This window comes from Tachypleus tridentatus, chromosome 12, assembly GCF_004210375.1.
Source record: "Tachypleus tridentatus isolate NWPU-2018 chromosome 12, ASM421037v1, whole genome shotgun sequence".
Taxonomy (NCBI): domain Eukaryota; kingdom Metazoa; phylum Arthropoda; class Merostomata; order Xiphosura; family Limulidae; genus Tachypleus; species Tachypleus tridentatus.
In genome coordinates this window covers 4705176-4718907 of record NC_134836.1, presented here as the reverse complement: position 1 = coordinate 4718907, position 13732 = coordinate 4705176, and positions in this window count along the sequence as shown.

The window sequence follows — 13732 nt, the reverse complement described above, 5'->3', positions numbered from 1 at the left end:
TTCTCGTTCATTATCACTGAAGACAGTCCCAACGGACCTTATCACCGTAGCAGTGATGTGCTGAAAGTACCATTCCCTTATTGAAGCCCCCAGAAGAATAAAATTGTCAAAGAGACAGGGGTAAAGAGGAATATTCCAGGATGTCCAAAGGGATGTGCCAAAGTCAAGAAGAACTTGAAAAAACAAAGCGCTCTTAACTATGTTTATTAATCTATATGATCACATACGATTAATTAATGACTAGTTAATAATAGTTTTTAACAACTAGATACTAATTAATAACTACCTTATAATCTTGCGTTTTGGCTGTTAATCTGTTGCTGTCTTGGGGGGGGGGAGAATTTATGAGAAGAACTATTTCTATGGTAATAATAACCAGGATTTGATCCTGGGTCTCCTTGATGAACAGGGATCCACTGGTATCCACTCGTTCGGGATCTCTCCTATTAGAAATTTACTCAAGTAACTTATTTGAATACTTTAAATATATATATCCAGGGTCTGATGGCTTTTATGCTAGTGTTTTATCAGGTAGATGCAAAAATTTTTGTATCTTTCTTTTCGTGTATGTGGTTCATCTCCCATTATTTTAATGTAATTACCATTTATTGTATTTTGTTCTTCTCTAGCATTATTAGATAAAGCTCCTAAATTTTAATCTTTTTTTGTTCTTTCCCTTTCACATTGTATTGTAGTCCACATTCACGAATGATATTATAAATGAAGCTTTCGTTTTGGACTGGGTCTTTAGATGATATGAGCTAATTGCGGTCCTATTATGTTGTGGTTTCCGAAGAGCGTTGTTACTTTCTTCTCGTTACGCTTTCTCAGTACGTTTCAGAGAAATCTTTAATATAAGAAATTCGGCAGTGTGTTTATAATTTTGTTCCTGTTTACTAAGGCAGACGGTAGCACTGCCCGTGTAAGAATACCTCGGATTATTCATCAAAATGGTAATTCAAATATCTCCTCAACAGGTCGTTAGGACTTTACAATACTATACAGCATTTCCTTTTATAGCGATATTTACGTAATGACCAAGTCACAAGTTAAAGGAATGTCTGTAAATTTCATAGCAGAAAGTTTGAATTTGTTGTTCTTCTTAAATCATAATAATAACTCAAAATACCAACACAATGGTGTCAAAAAATTCCAATGAGGTGGCATAGTTTCAAACGGAGTACCCGCTTTTATAATTATTAATAATAACTAGTAGTGATTAAAATTAAAACATAATTCCAGAGTATAGATTAGATCGTTACCCTTTGATGTTAGCTTTATTTCAATATTGTGGTTTTTCTTTAAAACGTAAGTGTTGGATGAAACAAGGATTATCAGTCAGTAATAGATAAACAATAAATATTACAGTTGGATTCATTTGTTTGAAGTTAAGCACAAAGCTACACAACCGGCTATATGTGCTTTGCTCATCACGGGTATCGAAACCTGGTTTTCAGTGTTGTGAGTCAACAGACATATCGCTGTGGCTCTGGGGACATTACAGTTGGAACCTCATTGTATTTATAACTTGATTATCAATATAACCTTCCAATGTCTATTGAAACATTGCATTAAAAAAGTAAGTAAGTATATGGATAGCTAATATTAATCTTTCAAAAACAATGTAAACAAGATAGTAGGAATAGCATTTGTGTCACCACTACATAATAGCGCAAACACTCGGTATAGTAAGATGTTAACAAACAAAAAAGCCTCTGCTTTATGTTTACATTGTTTTTGAAGGATTGATATTAGCCATCTCTACACTCACTTCATTTTTTTGAAAAGTTTTTCTTTATTTCTTTCTCTTGATATTCGTCTTCTTTATTCTTTTTTTTATCAGGTATTTTGGGAATCCATTGTCAACTAGTGCATTGTGCCACAAAAGAAAGATAAAGGGAATCTTTCTATCTGATAAAACACTCATTCAACCTGGTATAGAAGTCTAATTACTTCTTCTGATAGCAGTTAAATAAGTAAGATGATTTAAGGGCTTTAATTGTCACTTAAAGAAGCCACAGTGAACTTGTTTCCTATTTTTCTCTTTATGGAAACTCTAAAGAAATTGTGAAACTGGTGTTGTTAATAATAGAAGCAGTAGAGGTATACATACTAAACTCTTCATTAGTGATGTACTCAGGGAATATTTTGTACGTGAAGCAGTACAATTCATTATATATCATGTCAGTTATTTAGCTGTAGGTATGAATGTTACCCTCAGAACAGTAAGATGCAAAATAGCACAAACTGGTCTCAGTACTTGTGCAGCTGCTCAATAACCATTGATTAAAAGACATGATGAAACCAAAAGTCTGAAATTAACCTTAGATTTCAGATAATGGAATAAGAAACGTTGAATGACAGTGTTCTTAACAGATGAGCCCCAAATCAAAGTGTTTGAAAACAATCAATAATAGTTTGTTTAATGGCAGGAGAGAAGAATGGTATATTTGCCAGTATTCAATATATCAAGTGAAGCATACTGAAAGACCACTACAAATATAGACTACATCACATCTGACAGTTTTGAAGACTTACATAAAATTAATGGGACCCTGACTGTTGAGAGGTACAGAAGATTCTTTACGACGACGGGGAATTAACTTGAAGTAAAAATATTTATATAAAGCAGAGACGACTGATGTGGATATAAAAACTTTTATTTGAAAGGCACAAAACAAATAACAACGTTTCCACCTTCTTAAGGCATCATCAGTTGAGAATGAGATTGAAAGATTCTTATATATCATGCAATTTTCGTAATAATAAGACTAGTTAGGCTTTAAATTGTTATTCAGTAAAGCAGTAATCTTAAGCAGGTTGTAAATGTGTTTAAGTTACCTAGTATGAAAACGAGGCCGATTAAACACTCGCGGTCATAACTTGTTCTACACAAAGTCACAATATTAATATTTTGAAAACTGTATGGACTCAGATGGAATTTGAGAAAATTAAACAACTAAACAACTTCGCTGAATTGTGAGGAGTAAAATAGGATATTCGGGAAGATATTTTACAATAATATGCTAGCATAAACAAGATGCTCTACTTTGTTTGAGGCGAATACAAACTACTAGAATACGGTACGACTTGTTTGCTTTTCTTATGTATTTTGGATAATAATATGTTGTACTAAGAAAAAGTTGTCCGTTTAGTTGCAACTACTCATTACTTGTGTAATTATTTCCATAATAACTACCAATTACATTAGTTCAAAGTTTTAAACTTTGCTAAGAAAGTATGTGAACAGGACTTGTCTAACCCTGAATTCTACTGCTATATATTTTCAGAAGTATTTGCCCAAGAAAGTCTGCTTGGGTTCACAGTTGGTTAATTTGCTGTTAGTTCGTTAAGATGATCTTAATGACTTTTCTGGCATGATAATTGTACTGGAAGATACAAAAAGTCAGTTTTCTAGCACGTAGAATGCACATGAAGATAAAAAATAAGATATAAACTGTGGTTTTCCTTTATTGCTATGGGGTTATCTTAAGACGTGGCTAAGATACATGATCTTGGAAAATCCCTGTGATGTCTAGACTTGTAATTTAATTTTGAGTAAAGCTGATTCTTGTCAAGTTTCCTCAAGCCATAGCAAGAAGTTTTTTAGCGATATTTTAACAATAAACATTCATGTGCCGCTTACTTATTGTTAGTACAATACATGTATTGTTTGTTGTTTTAAGTGTAAATTTTGTTTCAATTTTTTTTTCGAATTGAACCAGAAATATTTCTTATAAGCATTTCTTACAAATATTGTTTTTCAGAATTAACAACTTGTTTGTTGGGTTTACTCTGCTAATGACAGTTTAAGACTCTTATAGCCGATTTGCGAAAACCTACTGTGATTGGACTGCTTATATTCACCCATTGATTTTCTCACAAACAAGACATCCATACATCTTTTCTGAGATCTCAACACTGTTACTGAAAAAATTCCAGTCACTTTAAATGATGTATTTCGATTCAAAGTAACAACTGAAATAAGATCATCTAAGGCTAGTATGCCTAATAAAGGCTGAATGACCTATCAAATGCCGGATTTGTATAACTGTTTTGTTCAGAGTGTATAGAGGATTCGATAACCCTGTTAGCACAACGTATGCTTTTAACTTTTCTAAGTTGTAATTTAAAGAAATAATAATAAGAACAAGAAGCACTATTTTATTTTCACAACAGGTAAGCTACCAACCACCTTTATGGGTAATAAGAAATTGCAATTGTAGTAGCGTTTACGCCACTAAAAAACCCAAAAAAACAACAAACAAACACATACACACACAAACTAACAAACTGGGTGTTTTGCTTGGTTTTGGGTGGTATGGACAAGAATTAACAGTTTCCATACAAGTGAAGCCTAATTGATCCTCGTTACCCTATATATATTGTAATTGTCTCTACTTGCATAAAGTACCTTCATTCCCCCCATATTTAAAATATATATTGTTTCTTATAAAAGGCTTTTTTTACTAAAACCTAGTCTTACATAGTTAACTCGAATATATTTTATATAATTAATATAGAATGTAGAATAAATAATAAAAATTGCTCATTGATGTAGATGATTGTGAAATGTTTAGTCATATACTATGATAGTGATAAAAAAAAGTTAATTCATAATTATCCCAGATGGTTAATTATGTCGTATTTATCGTAGATTGTTGTATACAGGAGTTGTTAATAATTGCTATAATAAGTGTAGCTGGTTATGATAATATAACTACCACACAGCTTTTCGTATTTGTTTATTTGTAGTTAAGCACAAAGCTTAACTTGTGCTCCAGTTCATGTTACCCTGATGTCTCGATCATCATTAGATTTCAAACAATGGGATGAGCAATGTTGAAGGAGGGTGTTCTTAAGGTACCAAAAAACATGAAATTGAAGAACATTCGCAGTTTTCGTTGGATATGCCATCGAAATAAGCAAATAGTAGTTGTTTATTTGTGCCCCCCAGTGGCACAGCTATATGTCCGCGGACTGACAACGCTAGAAACCAGGATTCGATAACCGTGGTGGCATAGCATAGATGGCTCTTTGTGTAATTTTGTGCTTAATTTTAAACAAAATGTTTATTTCTAGTTAAACACAAAGCTACACATAGGGTTACCTGTGCTGCTGAACCCCTGTGTCTATCAGTATAATAACAGTAATCACGATTAAAAATATCTTATTTAATTACCTTTATTGATTATAACGGATGATCGAAAATGTTTAATTTACTGCAATATATATATTATGTTAATCAGTATTTTGTGTGAAACATATTTATGTGTCATCAATTTTTAATTGAAGAATAAATATAAGCAAGTTTCTCTGTATGAAGGATCATTAATGACTTCTTAGTTCATGCATTATGCAACCATATTGGGTTCTCAACTCATCATCCATACAGCATTGCTATAGACATCCAGCTGTGTTCAGAAATCACATTATTTCTTCCGTAACACCAGGAACGAGTCCGTTTTAAGGAAGTGCACTGTAGCAGACTAACAACTGTAAAAATAAAAAAAAATCATATCACTTCATGTTTATATAAATTAGATATCAAGGAATGATACTATCTAAGCACGATACGATAAGAATGATACGTTCTAAGTACTGTTCTTTCACAGCTCTACCCACACAATGTCAGCATCAATATAACCAGAAGTGTGTAGAACTAACAAACAAAAGTGTAACTATTAGATAAATTAAAGGGTAAAACACAGATAAAAACCCACGCCGCACCCGTGAAAAGAAATGCCAGTTATCACAGTTAAATATCTCCTTTATATGTTAATTATCATAACTATATGTTTCTCCCACGTCAACAAATCACTGCAAACAAAAAGAGAATATACATTAACACCAACTTTCGATTAGAGCAAGTTCCATAATTAGAGCGAAACTAAACATCAATCTCGTAATGAGTATAATTAGTTATTTACACTGTGCTTACTTTCTTATTTATAAATGTTACAATGCATTGTATTACCAGTTGTTACTGTCGCTGTTAACAGTATTTTAGGTCGTAATTCTCACAATAAAGATATTCTAATGAAAAACATTTAAAACTAATAAAAATAAACATTAAATATTCTAACAATTACTGTTAATGAAAATAGCAACAAAAATAAAGAAATAGGATATACCTTACTTAAAGAACGACCCTATAATTTGGAGTTTATAACACTAACAACCGAGTTTTTATACACATGAAATAGGCAAAGACATCTCATTGTGTCACTTTGCGATTAACAACAAACAAGCAAACAAACTTACGAAACACATACTAGCTGTGGTTTCAAGTACTGATGCAGATTCAATAAGCCAAACTTTATCCAATCCTCCATTAAAACGTCTTGTGGCCAAAGAAAACCCATCAAATAGTTCTGATTATGAAAGTAGTGTAGCGTCCGAAAAAAATTGTTACGACACATGTTACCATTTAGGAGGTTTGTCAAGTAGCAGGATGTTACCAAAAATATAGCCCAAAATTGATGTGTATGAGAATACAAAACAATAAATAAGAATCCTATAGTGTATTGCTGAAATACTGATACTATAATGAAAATGTAACTGTTACATGTAACACACACACAAACCTTATGTTAAACATAGTTTAAGATGTGTCTAACACAACTACTCCCACTTTAACTAATCTATGTCAATTAACAGCCTAGTATGGCCTAGTGTTTAGGGAGTATGGTAATAAATCCTACTAGTCGATTAGGATAGCCCAAGAGATGGCGATGGGTGGTATTGTCTAGCTGTCGTCCTTTTAGTCTATCATTTCTAAAGTAGGACAACAGATAATCTCATGGGCTTATTGGTCCGAGGGTCGCGGGTTCGAATCCCCGTCTCACCAAACATGCTCGCCCTTTCAGCCTTGGGGGCGTTATAATGTGACGGTCAATCCCACTATTCGTTGTTAAAGAATAGTCCAAGAGTTGGCGGTGGGTGGTGATGACTAGCTGCCTTCCCTTTAGTTTTACACTGCTAAATTAGGGACGGCTAGCGCAGATAGCCCTCGTGTAGCTTTGTGCGAAATTCAAATAACAAACCAAACAATCATGGCCTTATCAAAAAAGGTCGAACGAAGTATTTCGAAGAATGCAAGCTCTGACCCTTATATTAACGAAATAACGTGAACATAAACAACTATTCAGAAGATGGGGAAGAGGTCAAAACTGATGAAAAGCTTGAGCTGAACAAAACACGTGGAGCAAGCAACAGGAAGCAATAAACAATGTTAAATCGTCTGTAAAAACCAAATTGTAAGTGTAATATGACTCAAGAACGTTTAATAATAATAATAACAACACTTAGAAAGGAAAGTTATAACAGTCGTGCATATTAAAAAAACCTAAGGTAAGTTAAGTTACACTCTGTAGTGATATACAACTAGTATTGACTGATCATAATCAATGGCAGTAAGTACATTAAAGTGATTCATTATTACTCTATACAATATCCAAAATAATTAAAGTGTAGACGTAAACGTTTGTAAAGAGGTCGTGATATTCTGTAAGACTTCTAAACCAACCTATAACAGGCAGCATAAGAATTGCTGAATTTCCCAAACAATCGAATGAAGTTTGTGTTTAAAAAGCGATATTAAAATCCTCATTTCAGAAAAGTGAGATCAGAGTTCCCGAGTTATATCCAAACGTGTTGTAATATTAAACAAATTCTGTTCTATCTAATACTCTATATAATCTCTGATTGATAAACATTATCTATAGCTTACTTGAAACATTCGTATTTGGAAATGTAGGGCTAATAACTTCAAAGTTGAAAGTGTCCAGTTTCTTGAAAACTTTGAACTCTAATGGCTGGTTCATGGCGCTAATGTTTAAATCCAGATATTGCGCTTCGTTTCTCGAAGACCTTATATTTTATAAGCGCGACGGACGTGCAAAGCTTAACTATAGTCAGTCTTAGTAAGGTTTGTAATGTATGAAAATTCGAGATTGAATAACCATAAACCTGCATTTTGTAGGCTGAAATTACCAAATATCATTATTGTGGTGAAGAATGTTTAACATTCCGCGACAAACCAGGTTGATCTATGCTTTAAACCATTAATAACAAACCAGATGGCTAAGAGTATAGTAAACCAACACAGATAAATTCGATAGCATAGTGTTAGTAACGTGCACAGTTGTTACTAAACCATCAGAGACAAACCCAACAGCATAGTAATAGTAACATGAATTAGAAATACCCTGCATATCCGACTGGTTTATGCAACATGAATACCAATATAAAACTACTATGGGTTTTGCGCTACTTTGTACAGTTTGTAAGTTACTTAAACATGGGTGAATACGTGAGAGTAAAGAGAAGTTAGAGCAAAAATTCGTTTAATCGGTGAGAACATTAATTAGTTACAGTAATACACACTAGAGCCTGCCAAATATAAAAGCTTTCGTTACGATAACATTTTGAATAATAGAAAAACGCTGGAAACGAATTTACGTTTGGTATAGTTTTCTTATATTTTTTTGTTTTACACTTTTCCCTTGCCTTCATATCATTATTTTGTGGACAATCCCTATTTGGTAAAATTGTTGTTGTTAAACCTACAACATGGACTATATATGCTCTGCCAACTGTTCAAATGATGTATTTCCACTGAATATATCCTGCATCATTTAAAATTAGAATGAACGTATTTTACAATCTGTTTATATTATGTAAAAGTTATCGAAATTTCATTCAAATTTGTTTAACGCTAAATCTTTTATCTTACGATAACAATTGAAGTAAAGAATATTAAAAGATGGTTTTAATTTCAGAAAGTCTGTGAATTATTTGCCAACAAGGGTCGAGACACTTCTATAAAACTAATTGTTGTCGTTCCTAGAGCTCAAAGCATGAATTACTAATTGTACTAAGTTGTAAAAAGGTGAATGAATGAGCAGTTATGGTGCATTTATAAGTTCAGACTAATTACACAGAATTTGGACATCAAACTCAGTAGATTTTATGGGCAGCAAGTATCATTTACTTTTCAGCAACAATTGTAAGATAGTTAAGCCTTAACTTATCTTTAAGATTACCTTTATTAACAGTATAGGTTATTCTATTTACTGACTCAAGTTCTAAAAGGCATTATTAGTGAGATTAATTTCATTGTTACCCTAGTTTATGGATTTAGGACTAATCTTAATATATTAAGCAGGGTGAAAAACGTATAATTTTAACCACGTTGTGGTAGTTCTTACAAGGGCATTGGTCTAAACAAGAGAACCTTCTACCAAGTACAGATACACATTTTTGGCTAGATATTTAAAATATCTACTTGAATGTTTATTCTATTAAATGATTATTTTCATTGTTAGTTCGGAATATGAATTGAGGACTAATTTAAGCCTCCTAAGCCAGATGAACCTTATTAGATATTATTGAGTTTGCTGCCAAAAATGTCAATAACAGCAAGGGTACCAAACTCAAGAAACAATACATTCTAATGATTATAAGTAATGTAGCTGTACCATTATATTTAATCTACAATGCTTATTACTAAACATATACGTTTACGTTCTGATCCTACGTTGATAGTTTGCTTTGAGCAGAAGTTAATAATAATTAGGTCACCTTTTTCGAAATGTGTTCCTTGGCTCTATATCATTTGGCAACTTTGTTACGAATATATTATTTTATAGACAACATATATTAAGTAAATATGGATTGCAAAATTCAAACCATGACTGGTCAAAAATTGCAGTTGTAAGCAGTATATTTATGATTAAAATTTACAATTGATTCACTATTTTTCTTATAGTAACAGTAAACATTTCATACAAGTAACTTAAAGTTTAGTAAACAGCTTGACCATCTTTCAGGCGCTCCCCGTTAATACAGCGGTATGTCTATGGATTTACAACGCTGAAATCAGGCGTTCGATTCCCCTCGGTGGGTTAGATAGCCCGATGTGGCTTTGTTATGAAAAACACAGTTTCGAAATTGAAACTGCTGTATATCGTTAGAATGAAATAATAATATTCACTAAACGTAGTCAAAGATTACAAAAAATTAGATTTTATTTCAGATTTGCTGCGATAAGATACACTATAGTAATAACAAAATGCATGATACTGTATTTACTATGGATACACAACAATCAACAAACACTCACGTGGAAAAAAAAATGTTTATAAGTTATTTGTGATTGTAGTGCCATCTATGGTTTTATTATAGAATAGTCCATTCTCAATTCCCATCCGGTTGGGAATGAACATTCGAATATAAAGAATTCGATTTGGTATTGTATTTTTTTTTTTTTGAATTTCGCACAAAGCTACTCGAGGGCTATCTGTGCTAGCCGTCCGTAATTTAACAGTGTAAGACTAAAGGGAAGGCAGCTAGTCATCACCACCCACTGCCAATTCTTGGGCTACTCTTTTACCAACGAATAGTGGGATTGACCGTCACATTATAACGCCCCCACAGCTGAAAGGGCGAGCATGTTTGGCGCGATGGGGATGCGAACCCGTGACCCTCAGATTACGAGTCGCACGCCTTAACACGCTTGGCCATGCCGGGCCATTGTATTTCTATGAAATGAAGTGGGTATATATATATATATCATAAGTCACGATTTTAGCACTGTACATATTAATTTCAAGACGTATTGAATTTATTGCTAGGCAAACATATCGTTATTATTTATAAAAAAGAAAAAAGGGAGAGAAGCAAAATAAGTTGATTTTAACAATGTGTAATCAGTATATGTGTATAACTACAAGAAAAATCATGAAAAAATATAAAATATAAGTAAGAAAAAGAAAATAAATAAATGAAAAGCATTTAAGATACAATTTGAAATACAGAGTTAGTCCCAGGTTGAGTTTTAAGTAATTCAGATTTCCATTAATTATTTTACTACTGAATTGAAATTTACAATAATAATCCATTTTTTTATAAATAAACCAAATTTAATTTGTTTTTGCACTAAAGTACACAAAACAACCCATTAGAGTACACGGGACTAGCTTTGTGTGTGCTTCAATTATTTTTCTTCTCATATGTTTATTTATTCATTTTATCCAGCAATTATTAAAAGTTACAACAATTAACTGAAAACTGATAGTTTTGAATTGTATTTAATAAAAAATACAGCTTAACATACCATGCATACTGATTATTGTATTACCTGAGCACGAAGGTTAGTCTTGCAAGCCTGTTTTTCTTATATTGATTGAATCCCAGGAACCACATTATTGATGCTATATGTGCATAAGACAACACTTATTGTGCTCCTGTGCGATACACACAATAATAAGGTTAGTATATATAGGCCACCGACCATGATATTGAATCCAAAGAGAGTACACCTTATGAAAGATTGCAGGCTTGAATCTTTGCACGGAGAAGACCATTAGTTTTACTGATGACACTCGTCATATAGATATTCTTGAGACAACTGTGTAAAGTCCAAAGTCACGTCCTTTGATTAATTTTTTTCCACATCAACCTCTTTTCTGTAAAACCTTTGGTATTACAATTTGATAATGTTTTTGGTTATATCACTATTTCGAGCATGCGTTAAATGACAGCAGAACCTTCTTCCAACTACTTTCTCACATAATCCTATGTAAAAGAAACTTGTAGGGTTATTAATACAATGACTAGTCGCTTCCATTGTTTTGTGACTGTTTATCGCTCCTACCGTTCAACAAACCTAATTAAATAATAAGTTTATGATTTGTTTGTGATTAAGTATAAAGCTACACATTGGGCTATCTGTGCTTTGCCCACCATGAGTATCGAAACTTTGATTATAGCAAGGTAAATCAGAAGTCATACTGTTGTGCCACTGCGGGGCAAATAATAAGTCCTAAGAGAGTGGATTACCTGTAGGACGCTGGTTACAATCCCTATGCAGAAAGACTAGCGTTTAAAGTAAACTCCAAACAGTCATATTATAAGGTTGTTTCCAGATGCACATGATTTGAACAATTTTTTATAATATGTGAGGAGTCATTATTTTGTCCAGCAGCAACACAGTTTATTCATTAGTGGTTACAATTCTCACTGGTTTGAGAGGTGGCCGCTGCTTTTATATACTGTTACTTCATCTCTAAGATTCATACACGTACGTTTCTGCACGTACGTGACATCTAAAAATCAGTATCTCAACATCTTTATCCTTTATGTCAAAATAATGGTGTTGTTAAATATTAAATCTCGGCAACTAATATGTGCAAATTTAAAATACAAAGGAACAAAATCGCATACCAAGGCTGATATAAATGTTCAAAAGTATTTTCTGAACAAGAAATGTAGAGAAAATTCTAGTTAATAGATCATTGTGAAATTTTAACGCGAATAATTCTCCTCAACAGGTTCACACATACATGAATGTTTTCTAACAGACAAGTTCTTAAAGTGAGACTTAGCTAGTATTTGCCACCAGTCAGATTGTGATACCTAGCAAACTTTGTTTCAACTTATCATTTCTTTTCCTTCTGCACATGTGTTTAGCAGAAGAACAATCACATCCATTCTGTTGCAAAGTTGGTATGATTTTCTATTTTTGCTTCTATCACTTGGTGTATGTTTGGTTCCAACTACTTTCTGTCCAGATGACTTTTGTAGCATTTATTTCCACCAGGGATGAAAGTACTATATATATGGCAAATACTTGGGTTCGTTCTTCAAACAAAACAGACATCTGAGTACGTTTTATGCACTTAAGACGTCTGGCATAACCATTGTTCGTTGACCTGATGTTCAGTCTTAAATACTTCAGGATTATTAATGTGGTGTGATCAAGGTTGAATCAGGAGTGGAATGTGGATGAAGAGCGTAGATTAGACCACTTCTAACCAGTTTCATTTTCATCTGAAGGGGTTTAGCTAAACTGTTTGACTGTTATGTGGTCCAGATATGTGCCAACACCTTTAAATTCCACACTTCACGTGACATATGTTCCTTCATTATGACTGTATGGTGTCTCACTAACATTACGTCGCTGTTAGACTTATAAATGTTTCAGTCATTAATGTGGCAAAACATTATTAGTCCTGTGGTTAATAAAATGTATCATTTTCTTTGGGTATTGCAATTTCTAATATTTTACTATGCGATTAACTCTACTAAATAAGTTGCGATTTCATTCTGTGACACTGTAACTTTGTTTTGTGATTATATTTTGGATGTTGTACATTTGAACAACATTACTTTTTAATATTTAGCACACCTCAAACAGATTGCTAATAAAGGAACACCTTTATACCTACACTAATTAATATTCAAATATCTATCTGTAACGCCTCTACAATCCCGTACCCGTTTATACTCTCGTCCCTAAGACATGCGTCCGTCAACGGTCACATTCAAACACTCTCTTTCTTAACCTGAAGATGACCTAGGAGGCCGAAACATTGTTCTCTCCTTATCAATAAAAGTGTTAATACCCATACCAGCCGTTCTGAGATACAGATTGCTAATTACATTACACTGAAACTATTTTGAATCATGTGAAAACTAAAACCAATCTAAAGTCGCGGTAGAACGAACTGTATCAAACCTACACTTTAACATTGTTTGGAGTGTCGTACATCGATAGTGTAATACCACCGAAAACTGATGAATTTTTTTTGAAGGGATGATATTCAACTTCCCTGTTTGTTGAAAAATATTCATACACTCAGGTGATAAAGATCTGTTAAGATTGGTGGTTTATATTTTCCAAGACTGGGAAATCCCTTGTGCTTAATACTATCGATAAACAAAGGAA